We start from the raw sequence: 14,745 nt of genomic DNA, 5'->3' as shown, positions 1-14,745 counted from the left end.
GAACAAGTCATATTAAAAGTCAACTTGACATTCTCTTAAGTACAAATCCCTTGGGATTGCTATCCCACTCCCCCTTAATTTCAAGTTGACTACCTATGCTTGGGAACACGTGACCACTACTGTAAGAAATTTCAAGTTGACTACCTATCCTTGGGAGCACATGACCACTACTGCAAGGAGGGGACGACTAGTGCATAAGACAAGGATGTGACATAAACCCTTTCTCCTATGCACCCAAGTATATTAATGGGGATGAAACCCCTTTTCAAGGAGGCAAGCTCAAGGATAAAATTTTTGACATGACATGTCAGAATGAATGTCAGATTTAACAATATGCCTTGGGGAGTGGAGAAAACTTTTTGCATTATGATGGCTTAATAAATGTTGGGGGCTACTCTAGAAGGGTGGTCAAGATCAATCTTGGCTTTTATTTTATTTTTGAGTTAAATATTTAAATTTTTCATATTCTCTAACATGCACACTAATATGCCTTTATTTATTTAATTACTAATTCATTATTTGAGTGTTGGATGTGACTTAGAGGTCACAAGATTGTAATGTGTACCATTCTGTCACTTAGGAAATATATTAGTCTAGGACACTCATTAGTCTCTATATGCTATTATTATTTTTATTTTTATTGGATAGCAGTCTAGAATCTGGGAATATTCTTTAAGATTTTATTGCTCTCTATTAAGGAAGGGATTTATTTGCCTTTACCATACATTTTCCAAAGAGGAAAATGCATGCCTACAACAATGTATCTCATAGATTTTATTATGTCTTCTCTTACAACAAACTTCATTTTGTTATATCATGCAATTAATTTGATGATTTCTTTGCTTAGAATTGCATTAAGCTTGGTAATTAAAATCAATGTTATCCATGCATGTGATATGAACATAAATTTTTCCTTCCAAATTTTGAGTGCACAACAAGATTGTAAGCAATCTACTAAGTTTTAAATTTATACAATCAATGGTATCACATAACATCTATGGATTGTTATTATCAGCTAGTCATTTACAATACCACAAGGAGAAAACTTTCTTTCACATTTTCAAATGATAACAATGATATCAAAGCAAATCTGTGACTCATACCAATGCTTTCATAACAATATAAACTCCAAATGAAACATGCATATACAACCTTATCAATTATTTCCTCTACACGTACATTAGGTAACAATGATACAATCTCCTTCCATCACAATGGGGTAACATAAGGGACTTTTCAAAATCATAAGGAACATGAACATTGAAAGATATGGACAATGAGTCACAATACAACAAGATGCACAATGGTGTCACACTAATCTACATGGAATGAACACCATTCAAGCACTCACATGAATGCTACTCCACAATGCAATGCAATGCATACTCCATTGGTAAACTCCACACTTGCATATTTTCTTAACCATGCTAAAAGAAAGAAATGGAAAAGAAGCAAGTTTGAGATGCCAACCTTGGTCCAAGCTAGGGTAAGGATAGTTGTAGTAGAGCTCCCCTAATCTCCCTCCAAAACCTAACTGTCTCTAAAATTTAGAGAGGGGAAAACACCCCACTAGTTTGGACAAGACCCTCTAATAAAGCCTTCCCACTAACTTATTTTAGCAAAAACACTAAGCCACTCCATCCTTACAAACTTGTATCCTCTAACAGTTCATTGATTCCCCTCACGAGCTCTAAGTTATGACCCTCGAAGGATCGACTTCAAAATGCACTTAGAGCACCTTGGAGACTCCTCAGTACGGGGTGGCTGCAAATGATGGATGGTCTTCGTGGCCAAAAAAAGGGTGTGACTAGGGTTCACCTGCCCATCCAGAGCTAATGGCACTGAAGATTTGATGCCAAGATCAGCGATTTCAAAGTTATGTTGTGGTGCACCTATGAACTGAGGCACACTATGAGTTTTGGCATCGAGCGAGATCGCTGTGTTGAATCCAAACAGAATGTGATCTCTTGAAAATGAGATAGGTTATTTTAGGCCTCAATATCACCATCCTCTAGCATTTGACAGTTCATCAATAGCCCTCACGAGCTCTGAGTTATGACCCTCGAAAGATCAACTTCAAAATGCACTTAGAGAACCTTGGGGATTCCTCGGTACGGGGTGGCCGCAAATGATGGACGGTCTTCATGGCTAGAACAAGTGTGTGACTAGGGTTCACTCGCCTATTCGAAGCTAATGGCATTGGCGATTTGATGCCAAGATCAGCAGTTTCAAAGTTATGCTGTGGTGCACCTATGAACTGAGGCACACTAGAGTTTTTGCATCAAACGAGATCGTTGTACCGAATCCAAACAAAATGTGATCTCTCAAAAATGAGATAGGTTATTTTAGGCCTCAACATTAGCATCTTGTAGTATTCAATAGTTTATCAATAGCCCTCATGAGCTTCGAGTTATGACCCTTAGAAGATCGACCTCAAAGTGCACTTAGAGAAACTTGGGGACTCCTTGGTACAGGGTGACCATGGACGATAGAGGGTCTCCATGGTTGGAACAAGGGTGTCACTATGATTCACCCACCCACTCAGAGCTAATGGCACTGACTTGTAGCCGTTAGGAGTTAGATTTTGAAAAGTTATCAAGAAAGGTTGACCCCTTTGACTTGCATCATGAAAGGTTGCTTTGTGCCTTGCTTGATTGTTTGAAGACTACTCCATGTGTCACTATCTTTCTTGGAAAAAAAATTGCTTTTGAACATCAAGCTTGCAATATTATCAATTATTGTCAAACTTTTTCAACCAAGTCAAAATGTCAAGTGCAAATATTTGTTTGCATTTTTTTGCTAAGGGGAGTTTCATAAATTGACTTTGATTTTCTATGTCTCTAGTGCTTGAACATGCTTTAAATAGCTCTTTGGTCTTAGAGTTATTGGTATTTTCTAACTTCATGGTCTATGATATGCATACTAAGAATTTCTTTCACTAAATGGTTTCCTTGATCTATTGACTACACTTAAATTTGTTCACTTGTCATCTCTCTTTCTTTATCTACATTGCTATTTGGGATTTTTTTGTAGCTCTTGACTTGAGTCACTAGTGTTGTAACCTGCTTGGAAAATTTGTTTGACAAGTCACTCATTCATTTCTACCTCTCTTTGACATGTGAACACTCTACCTCTCTAGTTTGGAGATCAAGTTATCTTGTGTCACCTTATTAGCTTCCTCTAGTCTCCTTCATGCTTTATTATCTATCTACCACTATGGTATTCAAACCTTGTGCTACCAAACCTAAACCAAATCTAGATGATCATGATATCCTCCATGCCACTAAAGAGTTTCAAGATCTATATGTTCAATACAAAGAGCTAGAAGAGACAAATAATCTTTCTTACCTTCATCTCTCTAAGCATATGATAGAAATCAATTCTAAACTTGAGAAAAGGTTAGAGGAGAATATTTCATTCTTAAATTAATCTCCCTTAAGACCTTTACATACACACGGGTCATCTTCTTCAAGGTCTACATATTCTATGCCAAGACATCAAATATCTTCATCTTCTAGATCTAAAGACCTCTTTAGAGAACAAGCAAGTGATACCTCCTTTGAGCCTATGCCAAACTTTCATTATGGACCTATCTTTGACCAAGATAGTTATGAAGACATGGATGCATTCTATTCACTTAAGAAAAAACAAAATTATCATGGAGAAATTTTTGAGAGAACTTTTACTCCATTGGAATATTCTCATGATAACATCTTGCAAACACTTCTTGATAATGAATCCATCACATTACTAGACAACTCTAGACCTTATGAACCCAAAATCAAACCTCCATGGTGGAGAAATTATCATTATTGCCACTTCCATGGAAGAAAATTTCATAAAACTAAAGATTCCATAGTGTTGAAACATAAAATTGAAGATCTCATTTATGATGGGATTGTTGATACCTCTAATGACTCATGTGTCACAAGATCATGTTGATGAACCTATGTCAAGTGATGATTTCCTTGACACCTTCACTTCTTATAACACTAATGAACCTCCTAAAGAGCCAAAGCTTTTGAAAATGCCTCCACCAAACAAAAAACCTAATTCTTTCCATATAGACCATGCGTACCCTCAAGGGCTACAACTAAAAGAAAATCAAGCTAACCTTCACTTGTCTGCAAACCTTTTCCATGCTACTAAGACTAAAGATCCTCAACATTCATGCAATACTATGATTACTATGCCCACTTTAGCTAATCTTGCATTATTTCTTTAAGATTCTATCATACACACCTCACATTTTCCCTTGTCCTTAGAAGGTGCTCCATATCAAGATGACTCTCAAAAGGAAAAATATATAAATAAAGATCAAGATCAAACACCTTTTCAGCTTATCCAAAATTTCACCTTTCTATATCCTATGTGTTACCCACCTCCTACATATGATGAGGATACCATTTCCACTGCCTCCATTGAGCTTACTAAAACTTATGGGAAAAGTCATCTTTCTATGCTATATAAAGAAAGATGTCAAGATCAAAGTGTCCCCTCATGTTCACTTCAAAACTATGCTCAAGATTGAAAAACTCCTTTCAAAGGTCTTTCTCCTATAAAAGGTACTCATGAGTCTATTGATGAATTTGGTCATGCTACTCACTCTAAAGATGTTGAAATCCCTAGTCACTATCCCTTTGCATTTCGTAATTCTATCCTTGGTCCTTATCCATCTAATCTAAAGTCTTCAAACCTTCTCCTACACTTTCTACTTCTAGCTCTCCAAAGTCTCTCTTAAAAGACTTTAATATTGAACATAAATCTAAGTTGACATTCAATATTCCAAAGGCTTCCACTCCATTTTCTTCCAAACATATTTCTCAAAAGCTTATAAATATTCCACTCAATCTTCTTCTAACATTGTCCTACCAGCTCATACATCTAAACCTTGATCCATTTCCTCCATGATTCCTCCATCATTCAAAAACCCTCCAAGGTGTGTGTAAATGTTTATCTTCCCCACTTTGTCACCTACCCTTATGAAATGTTTTCAAAGCTACACTTACCTACTATCCATACTCATACAATCCTTCCAAGGAATGAACTTTTATCCTACTATCATTTCACTTCCTTCACCCTATCAACATCATTGAGAATACTTATCTATGGTCTTAGCTTATCATAACTTATCTTTGCTTTAGGAACACTATCTAACTTGAAAATAGTTGACCTATTTCTAAAAAACATTTAAAAATAGAAAAGAAGATAAAAAATGTGCCTTGGTGAAAACCATTATCTTATCCATGAGATTCCCTATTTTACTTTCTCATTCACTCATATCCTTCATATCTAACTTCATATCATGTCATTATGCATGTGCTATCTTGCTTATTGGCTTTAATTGTGTATCCTACATGCTATCTTCTTTCATGGATTTCATGGCTTATCCCAAATGTGCTTCATACAACTTTTCAATATGAAAGTCTTTCGAAACATTATACAATATTATGACTCTTTATGCTTTCAAATGTTATGATTGGTTGCAAAATGGAAGAAATAAAGTATTCTAATTGTTCATCCATACTTTCAAGATTTTTCTTATTTGATTAGTTTGATGAAAATAGTTTTAATAATCATAATGTTAGCTTTATGTCAAATAAGGAAAAAACCAAATTTGTAATAAGATATCCGCATGCAATTATCTTTCATATAGTTATAAATGCTCTTAAAATTGTCCTTATAGCCTTGTATCACATGCAAATATGATTTGCAAGAACTTGTTCAATATCTTCCTCTTATAATTCCTTACAAAGAACCTACCAAAATACAAAAACCATATACAAAAAAAGTACACATTTTACATCATAATACATCATAAATTTTAGAAATTCTCCCCAATACCACCCCCCTCCAACTCTTCATGATGTACCTACATTCCAATATCATAAAAAAATTAGTAACTTATTGTATTAAACAAGATAATCATCAATTCATTAAATCATTATGAAGAAAATAACATAAGAAGTATATATACCTAGTTGAGTATTCCAATAGGGTCCTCTCTCTGTTTTAGGGTCACCAACAGGGCTTCATGATCAGAATTAGCAATAGTAAAAAGTTCTTTTACTTTTGGTCTTCCTTGATGCTTCAATAACTTTACATTTGTTGCTATAATAAGATGCGAATATATGAAAAATTACTTTGTGCTTCTGATAGTCTTTGAATGCAGGAATTTCGTTCCTTCTAAGCATGTATGTCCACAGCCATGTTCTAGCAACAACCACTGAACCAGTAGGATATGTGAATCCATCATCATCTGTGATCAGTTGTGCAAGTTTTTGTTTGCCTCTTACACAACATACTAACCAATAATCATATTTCTCATCATTCCCCTATGGTGCAACCAATGCAAAGACATGTCTTGGCTGAAGTAGATCTGATAGATGGTTATGCTCAAGTGAACTTTCCATGTCATCATTTTTTATAGAGGGTATGATAGACAATGGAGTAAGATAATGTGGAGCCCATGTGTCCACCCACTCACTTGACTCACAGTGATCCCAATCACACTGAAAGCAAGTACGACAAAAACAAGCTAGTTGTCGTGTCCAAATGGTCCATGTACTAGAATCAGAGATTCGAAATGAATGCATTTTTGATAAGTCTCTCACTATAGCACAATCTGATCTATCACCTATGGACCCTTCCTCAACCAACCAAAAGAACCTGCGTACCATTGAATCAAGAGTCCCCCCTTGTGATAATGCTAAACTACACCAATCAACAATGCTACGACGATCAAGAATCTTTGTTGTTGAAATCTTTAGTTGCTCCTTAACTAGAGCTCTCTTCACACATGCCCCTACTCCATCATGTTCCCCTTTTCCATGGACGGACTCAAAAAAACTCTGAATATGAGGCACCCCTCTCTCTACGTGCATCCTACACAACCAATAAAATATGCAAGTATTTTTTAATTGACTTATACAATTCTCTGACCAAATGATATGTCTATCCATAGCAATTGCATGCTCATGTAATAAATCAAAAAAATTCTCAAAACAATGTTGCACAAACTCGTGAGAGTGAGATCTATCATCACTCATAAAAAAATGACACTCTCTAATAATCTTTCGATTATCTTATGCACTATCAAGGGAATGTCTATATGTTATGTGAACAAAAATTTCAATCTAAATGGAGTTTTAATACTGAGATTGTGTCTCATTTTGAGGTTACAATGTGGAGTTCTTAGCAAAATCAACAACTGATATAATAGTGCCAATGGGAAAAGTCTCCTTACACGTTCTAAATTGTTGATCCAACTACTGAGACCTGTGACTATGTCTTGCATACTTGTAAAAAAGATTTTTCTTGAAATCTAAAATAAAATTAGCCACACTAATATTTTTTCCAACCAATTAAAATCTAGAGCTCTCACTCCCACTCTTCAATGTGTATTTCACCGTTTCATATACCTTTTTTTTCAATATTGTCTTTCCAAGATCTTGTTCGCACCCCTCATGAAAACATGTGTCAGACTTGGATAAGCCACCACATTCTGAACACTTCTCATTTAAGCAAGCATTTCTATAAAAGGAACAACCATCAACTCTACGACATAAGAGTTGATCTAGCAAGTCTCTTGATGATTTTGGAAGCCCACTAGCCCCACAATCCTCCAACATTTCTTTACTATGCGAAGTAGAACGGATGGACCATAATAGTTCATGGTGCATAAAAAACTCAACATGATTTTGCAACAACATGTATTTTGAATTTTGAGTGGCACACAATAAAATGGCTTCAAAGATTCAAAAGCCCTTTGTGATATATGAAGACTTGGATGACTCTCTCTAAATTGTTTGAATAACATAGTTTGACTTACCTCTAAATGGTGTTTAGGATGTGGTGTGCGATCTCTGATGCCAATTCTCAACTTTAAGACATCTTTAGCATTGGGTGATACTTGTGAGTTAGAGTGCCAAAATTGTGTAATTTCTTCCTTCACATCATCGGACAGCTTCTTATCAAAATGTGGAATTCTCCCCCCAAATGCTCATGTTTCATTTTGAAGAGGATCATCAATTTTCTCTTGTCCACTAAGTGCTCTTTTCAAAGTAGTACGATTTAGATTCAAATCAATACAAGTTTGTCTCATATATCTACCCTTTCTCAAATGATGACTTACCAAAGAGGTTGTAATGACCCTTCGAGTAGCTCTATTATCCTTCTCTCTGCTATTTTTTCCAATGCTATTGAGAGCATTGAAAAGATTCTTCACGATAATGACATTTCTTTCCAACTTTTTATTGACATGAATCTTCAATTTGTAAAGCATAGGTCTCATCTTTTGCATCTTTAATAAGTGCATGAAAAGTTGACATTGCTCTACCACTATCTTGTTGCCGAAAAAAATTTGATTTAGTCTTGAAGCCCATAACCAAATGGTTCTTTCTGATTTTTTTCCTTCCAAAATAGTAATAATCATTTCACCTATTTCAATTATCCATTTTGGTGTTTTAGAACCTTCATGTCGATTATAATCAGGAGATATGTAAGGTTCTTGTGCATTAGGTTCCTGTGCATTGTCATCTTCGACATGGTCAATTATGCAATTTGGATTATGACTTGGTGGCATTTCTTCTTCAAAATTTTCATTCTCCAAATTTTCAATTTCGGCATTATCATTTTCAATAGGTACATTTTCATTCCCCAACTGTACATATTCATTATCTGACTCTATGATTTCACCTTCGATTAATTCATCATCAAGTGAAAAAGTGAAAAACTGATGTTGTCAAGTCTGTAGTGACAGGAAATTATTGGGAATCGGTGCTAGTAAAATTGGATATCCGATTATGTAAAATAAATTTTTGGAAGGAAACTTGCTATAATTTCTCTCCTTTGCCATAATTATATTATTATTATGAAAATCATTGGAGGGAAACTGACTTTGGTTTATTACTAAGCTAATAGTATAGTAATATTTATATATAATAGTGTCAATAGTATAATAGTATTAATATATAGAAATATTAATATATAGTATTAATATAGCTATAGTATCAATATTATTATTATACCCATAATAGTATTAATATTATTACTATAGATATAATAGTGTAAATATTTAGTGTTTATTTATATTATTATTATTATTATTATGCTACAATATAGTATTAATATATATATTATTATTATTGCTATAATAGTATTATTATTACTATAGATATAATAATATTAATATTTAATGTTTACTTATATTATTTTTATTATTATCATAAAATAGTATAAATAGCATATATATATCTTTTCATTTTTTAACTCATATACATATGAACGATTCGAATATGTCCCTATCGGTCCTAGGACCCCTAGGGACATATGTCATCATTTAATGGGTCAAAGGGGGTTATAGGTCACCCTATGACCCCCTTTGACCCATATCAACGATTCAAATATGTCCCTATGGGTCCTAGGACCCTTAGGGACATATATCATCGTTTAATGGGTCAAAGGGACCTATGACCCGCTTTGACCTATATGAATGATTCAAATATGTCCCTATGGGTCCTAGGACCCCTAGGGACATATGTCGTCATTTAATGTGTCAAAAGGGATCATAGGTCACCTTATGACCTCCTTTGACCCATATGAACGATTCAAATATGTCCCTATGTGTCTTAGGATTCCCAAAGACATATGTCATAGTTTAATGGGTCAAATGGGGTTATAGGTCACCCTATGACCCCCTTTGATGCATATGAATGATTCGAATATGTACCTAGGGATCCTAGGACCCATAGTGACATATGTCGTTGTTTAATGAGTCAAAGGGGGTCATAGGTCACCCTATGACCTCCTTTGACCCATATGAACGATTTGAATATGTCCCTAGCAGTCCTAGGACCCCTAAGGACATATGTTGTCATTTAAAGTGTCAAATGGGGTCATAGGTCACCCTTTTACCCCCTTTGACCCATATGAATGATTCAAATATGTCTCTACGGGTCCTAAGACCCTTAGGGACATATGTCGTCATTTAATAGGTCAAAGGGATGACCCCCTTTGATCGATATGAAAAATTTGAATATGTCCCTATGGGTTCTAAGAACCCTAAGGACATTTGTCATCGATTAAATGGGTGAAAAGAGTACATAGGTCACCTTATGAGCCCCTTTGACCCATATTAATGATTGAAATATGTCCCTAGGGGTCGTAGGACCCCTAGGGACATATTTTGTCATTTAATGGGTCAAAGGGGGTCATAAGTCACCTGATGACTCCCTTTGACCCATATGACCCATTCAAATATGTCCCTAGGGGTCGTAATACCCCTAGGGACATATGCAGTCATTTAAAGGGTCAAAAGGGGTCAGAGGGCACCCTATGACCGCCTTTGACCCATAAGAACGATTTGAATATGTCCCTATGGGTCCTAGGACCCATAGGGACATATGTCATATTTAATTGGTCAAAGGGGGTCATAGGTCACTCTATGACCCCCTTTGACCTATATGAACAATTCAAATATGCGTCGTTTAATGGGTCAAAGGGGGTCATAGGGCACCCTATGACCCCCTTTGACCCACATGAACGATTCGAATATGTCCCTATGGATCCTAAGACCCCTAGGGACATATGTCGTCATTTAATAGGTCAAAAGAGGACTTAGGTCACCCTATGAACCCCTTTGACCCATATGAATGATTCGAATATGTCTTTAGGTGTCATAGAACCCCTAAGGACATATGTCATCATTTAATGGGTCAAAGGGGGTCATAAGGCTCATATGAACGATTTGAATATGTCCCTAGGGGTTCGAGGACCCCTAGGGACATATGTCATCATTCAAAGGGTCAAAGGGGGTCATAAGGCACCCTATGACCCCATTTGACCCATATGAATGATTCAAATATGTCCCTGTGGGTCCTAGGACCCCTAGGGACATATGTCGGCATTTAATGGGTCAAAGGGGGACATAGGTCACCCTATGACCCCATTTGACCCATATGAATGATTTGAATATGTCCTTAGGGGTCGCAGGACCCTTAGAGCTATATGTCATCATTTAATGGGTGAAAGGGGGTCATAGGTCACCCTATGACCCCCTTTGACCCCTAGAAATGATTCGAATATGTCCCTAGGGGTCGTAAAGAACCTTAGGAACATATGTCATCATTTAATAGGTCAAAGGGGGTCATAAGTCACCCTATGACCCCCTTTGACCCATTTGGCCCATTCAAATATGTCCCCAAGGGTCTTAGGACTGCTGGGGACATATGTCGTCGATTAATGGGTCAACTGACCTATGACCCACTTTGACCTATATGAACGATTCGAGTATGTCCGGATATAGGTCGTCATTTAATGGGTCAAAGGGAGTCATAAGTCACCCTATGACCCGCTTTGACCAATTTGAATAATTTGAATATGTCCTTAGCGGTCCTATGACCCCTAGTGACATATGTCGTCATTAAATGGGTCAAAGGGGGTCATAGGTCACCCTATGACCCCCTTTGACCCATATGAACGATTCAAATATGTCTCTATGAGTCCTAGGACCCCCAACGACATATGTCATCGTTTAATGGGTCAAATGGGGTCATAGGTCACCCTATGACCCCCTTTGACCCATATGAATGATTCGAATATGTCCCTAAGAGTCTTTGGACCCCTAGGGACATATGTCATTGTTTAATAGGTCAAAGGAGGTCATAGGTCACCCTATGACCCCCTTTGACCCATATGAACGATTCAAATATGTCTGTATGGGTCTTAGGACCCTTAGGGACATATGTCATCGTTTAATAGTTTAAAAGGGGACACAGGACAACTTATGACCCTCTTTGACCCATATGAACGATTCGAATATGTCCCTATGCGTATTAGATCGTTGGAGAGATGTGTCATCATTTAATGCGTCAAAGTGGGTTATAAGTCACCCTATGACCCCCTTTGACCCATATGAATGATTCGAATATGTCCCTATGGGTCTTAGGATCCCTAGGGACATATGTCATCATTTAATAGGTCAAAGGGGGACATAGGTCACCCTATGTCCCCCTTTTACCCATATGAAGGATTCAAATATGTCCCTTGTGGTCCTAAGAATCCTAAGGACATATGTCATTGTTTAATGGGTCAAAGGAGTTCATAGGTCAACCTATGACCCCCTTTGACCCATAAGAACGATTCGAATATGTCCCTAGGGGTCCTAGGACTCTTAGGGACATATGTCATCATTTAATGGGTCAAAAGAGGTCATAAGTCACCCTATGACCCCCTTTGACCCATATGGCCCATTCAAAAATGACGCTAGGTGTCCTAAGACCCCTAGGGACATATGTCGTCAATTAATGGGTCAAAGGGAGTCATAGGTGACCCTATGACCCCCTTTGACCCATAGGAACGATTCGAATATGTCCCTAGGGGTCCTAGGACCCCTAGGGACATATGTCGTCGTTTAATAGGTCAAATGGGTCATAGGTCACCCTATGACACTTTTTGACTCATAAGAACGATTCGAATATGTCCCTAGGGGTCGGACCTCTAGAGACATATGTCATCGTTTAATGGGTCAAAGGGGGTCATAAGTCACCCTATGACCCCCTTTCACCCATATGTCTCTAGGGGTCCTAGGACCCCTTGGGACACATGTCATCGTTTAATGGGTCAAAAGGGGTCATAAGTCACCCTATGACCCACTTTGAGCCATATGGCCCAGTCGAATATGTCGCTATCGGTCCTAAGACCGTTAGGGACATATGTCGTCATTTAATGGACCAAAGGGGGACATAGGTCACCCTATCACCCCATTTGACCCAAATAAACTATTCGAAAATGTCCCTATGAGTCTTAGGACCCCCAAGAACATATGTTGTCGTTTAATGGGTCAAAAGGGGTCATAGGTCACCTTATGACACCCTTTGACCCATATGAACGATTCGAATATGTCCTTAGGGGTCCTTGGAACCCTAGGGACATATGTCATCGTTTAATATGTCAAAGGGGGTCATAGGTCACCCTATGACCTCTTTAGACCCATATGAATGATTCGAATATGTTCCTATGGATCCTAGGACCCCTAGGGACATATGTCGTCGGTTAATGGGTCAAAGGGGATGATAGGTCACCTTATGACACCCTTTGACCCATAGGAACGATTCAGATATGTCCCTAGGGGTAGTAAAACCCCTAGGGACATATGTCATCGTTTAATGGGTCAAAGGTGGTCATAGGTCACCCTATGACCCTCTTTGACCCATAAGAATGATACGAATATGTTCGTAAGGGTCCTAAGACTCTTATGAACATATGTCGTCATTTAATTTGTCAAAAGGAGTCATAAGTCACCCTATAACCCCCTTTGACCCATATGAATGATTCGAATATGTCCTTAGGGGTCCTTGGACTCTTAAGGACATATGTCATCATTTAATAAGTCAAAGGGGGTCATAGGTCACCCTATGACCCCCTTTGACCCATATGAACGATTCGAGTATGTCCCTATGGGTCCTAAGACCCCTAGGGACATATGTCATCATTTAATGGGTCAAAGTGGGTGCTAGGTCACCCTATGACCCCCTTTGACTCATAGGAACAATTCGAATATGTCGCAGCGGTCCTAGGACCCCTAGGGACATATGTCATCTTTTAATGGGTGAAAGGGTGTCATAGGTCACCCTATGACCCCCTTTGACCTATAGGAACGATTCCAATATGTCCCTAGGGGTCCTAGGACCCCTAGGGACATATGTCATCATTTAATGGGTCAAAGGGTGTCATAAGTCACCTTATGACCCCCTTTGACCCATATGAATGATTCAAAAGTGTCTGTATGGGTCCTAGGACCCCTAGTAACATATGTCATCATTTAATGGGTCAAATGGGGACATAGGTCATCCTATGACCCGCTTTGACCCATATGAACGATACGAATATGTCCCTAAGGGTCCTAGGACCCCTAGGGACATATGTCGTTGTTTAATAGATCAAAGGGGGTCATAGGTCACCCGATGACCCCCTTTGACCCATAGGAACGATTTGAATATGTCTTAGGGGTCCTAGGACCCCTAAGGACATATGTCATAGTTTAATGTGTCAAAGACCTATGACCCCCTTTGACCCATATGAACGATTCGAATATGTCCTTAGGGGTTGTTGGACTCCTACGAACATATGTTGTCATTTAATAAGTCAAAGGGAGTCATAGGTCACCGTATGACCCCTTTTGATCCATATGAACGATTCAAATATGTCCCTATGGGTCCTAAGACCCTTAGTGACATATGTCATTTTTTAATATGTCAAAGGGGGTGATAGGTCACCCTATGACCCCCTTTGACCTATATGAACGATTCAAATATGTCGCTAGGGGTCTTAGGACCCCTAGGGACATATGTCATCATTTAATGGGTCAAAGGGGGTCATAGGTTACCCTATGACCCGTTTGACCCATATGAACGATTCGAATATGTCTTTAGGGGTCCTAACATATTTGGTTGTTCAATGGGTCAAGGGGGTCATAGGTCACCTTATGACCCCCTTTGACCTATATGGCCCATTCGAATATGTCTCTAACGGTCTTAGGACCCTTAGGGACATATGTTATCGTTTAATGTGTCGTAGGGGGTCATAGGTCAGCCTATGTCTTCCTTTGACCAATATGAACGATTCAAATATGTCCCTGGGGGTCCCTTGACCGCTAGGGACATATGTCATCGTTTAATGGGTCAAAGGGAGTCATAGGTCACCCTATGACCCCCTTTGACCCATAGGAACCATTTGAATATGTCT

Source organism: Cupressus sempervirens, chromosome 5, assembly GCF_028749045.1.
Source record: "Cupressus sempervirens isolate cs-2001-9-10 chromosome 5, ASM2874904v1, whole genome shotgun sequence".
Classification (NCBI taxonomy): domain Eukaryota; kingdom Viridiplantae; phylum Streptophyta; class Pinopsida; order Cupressales; family Cupressaceae; genus Cupressus; species Cupressus sempervirens.
Note: the sequence above shows the minus strand (reverse complement) of the source record.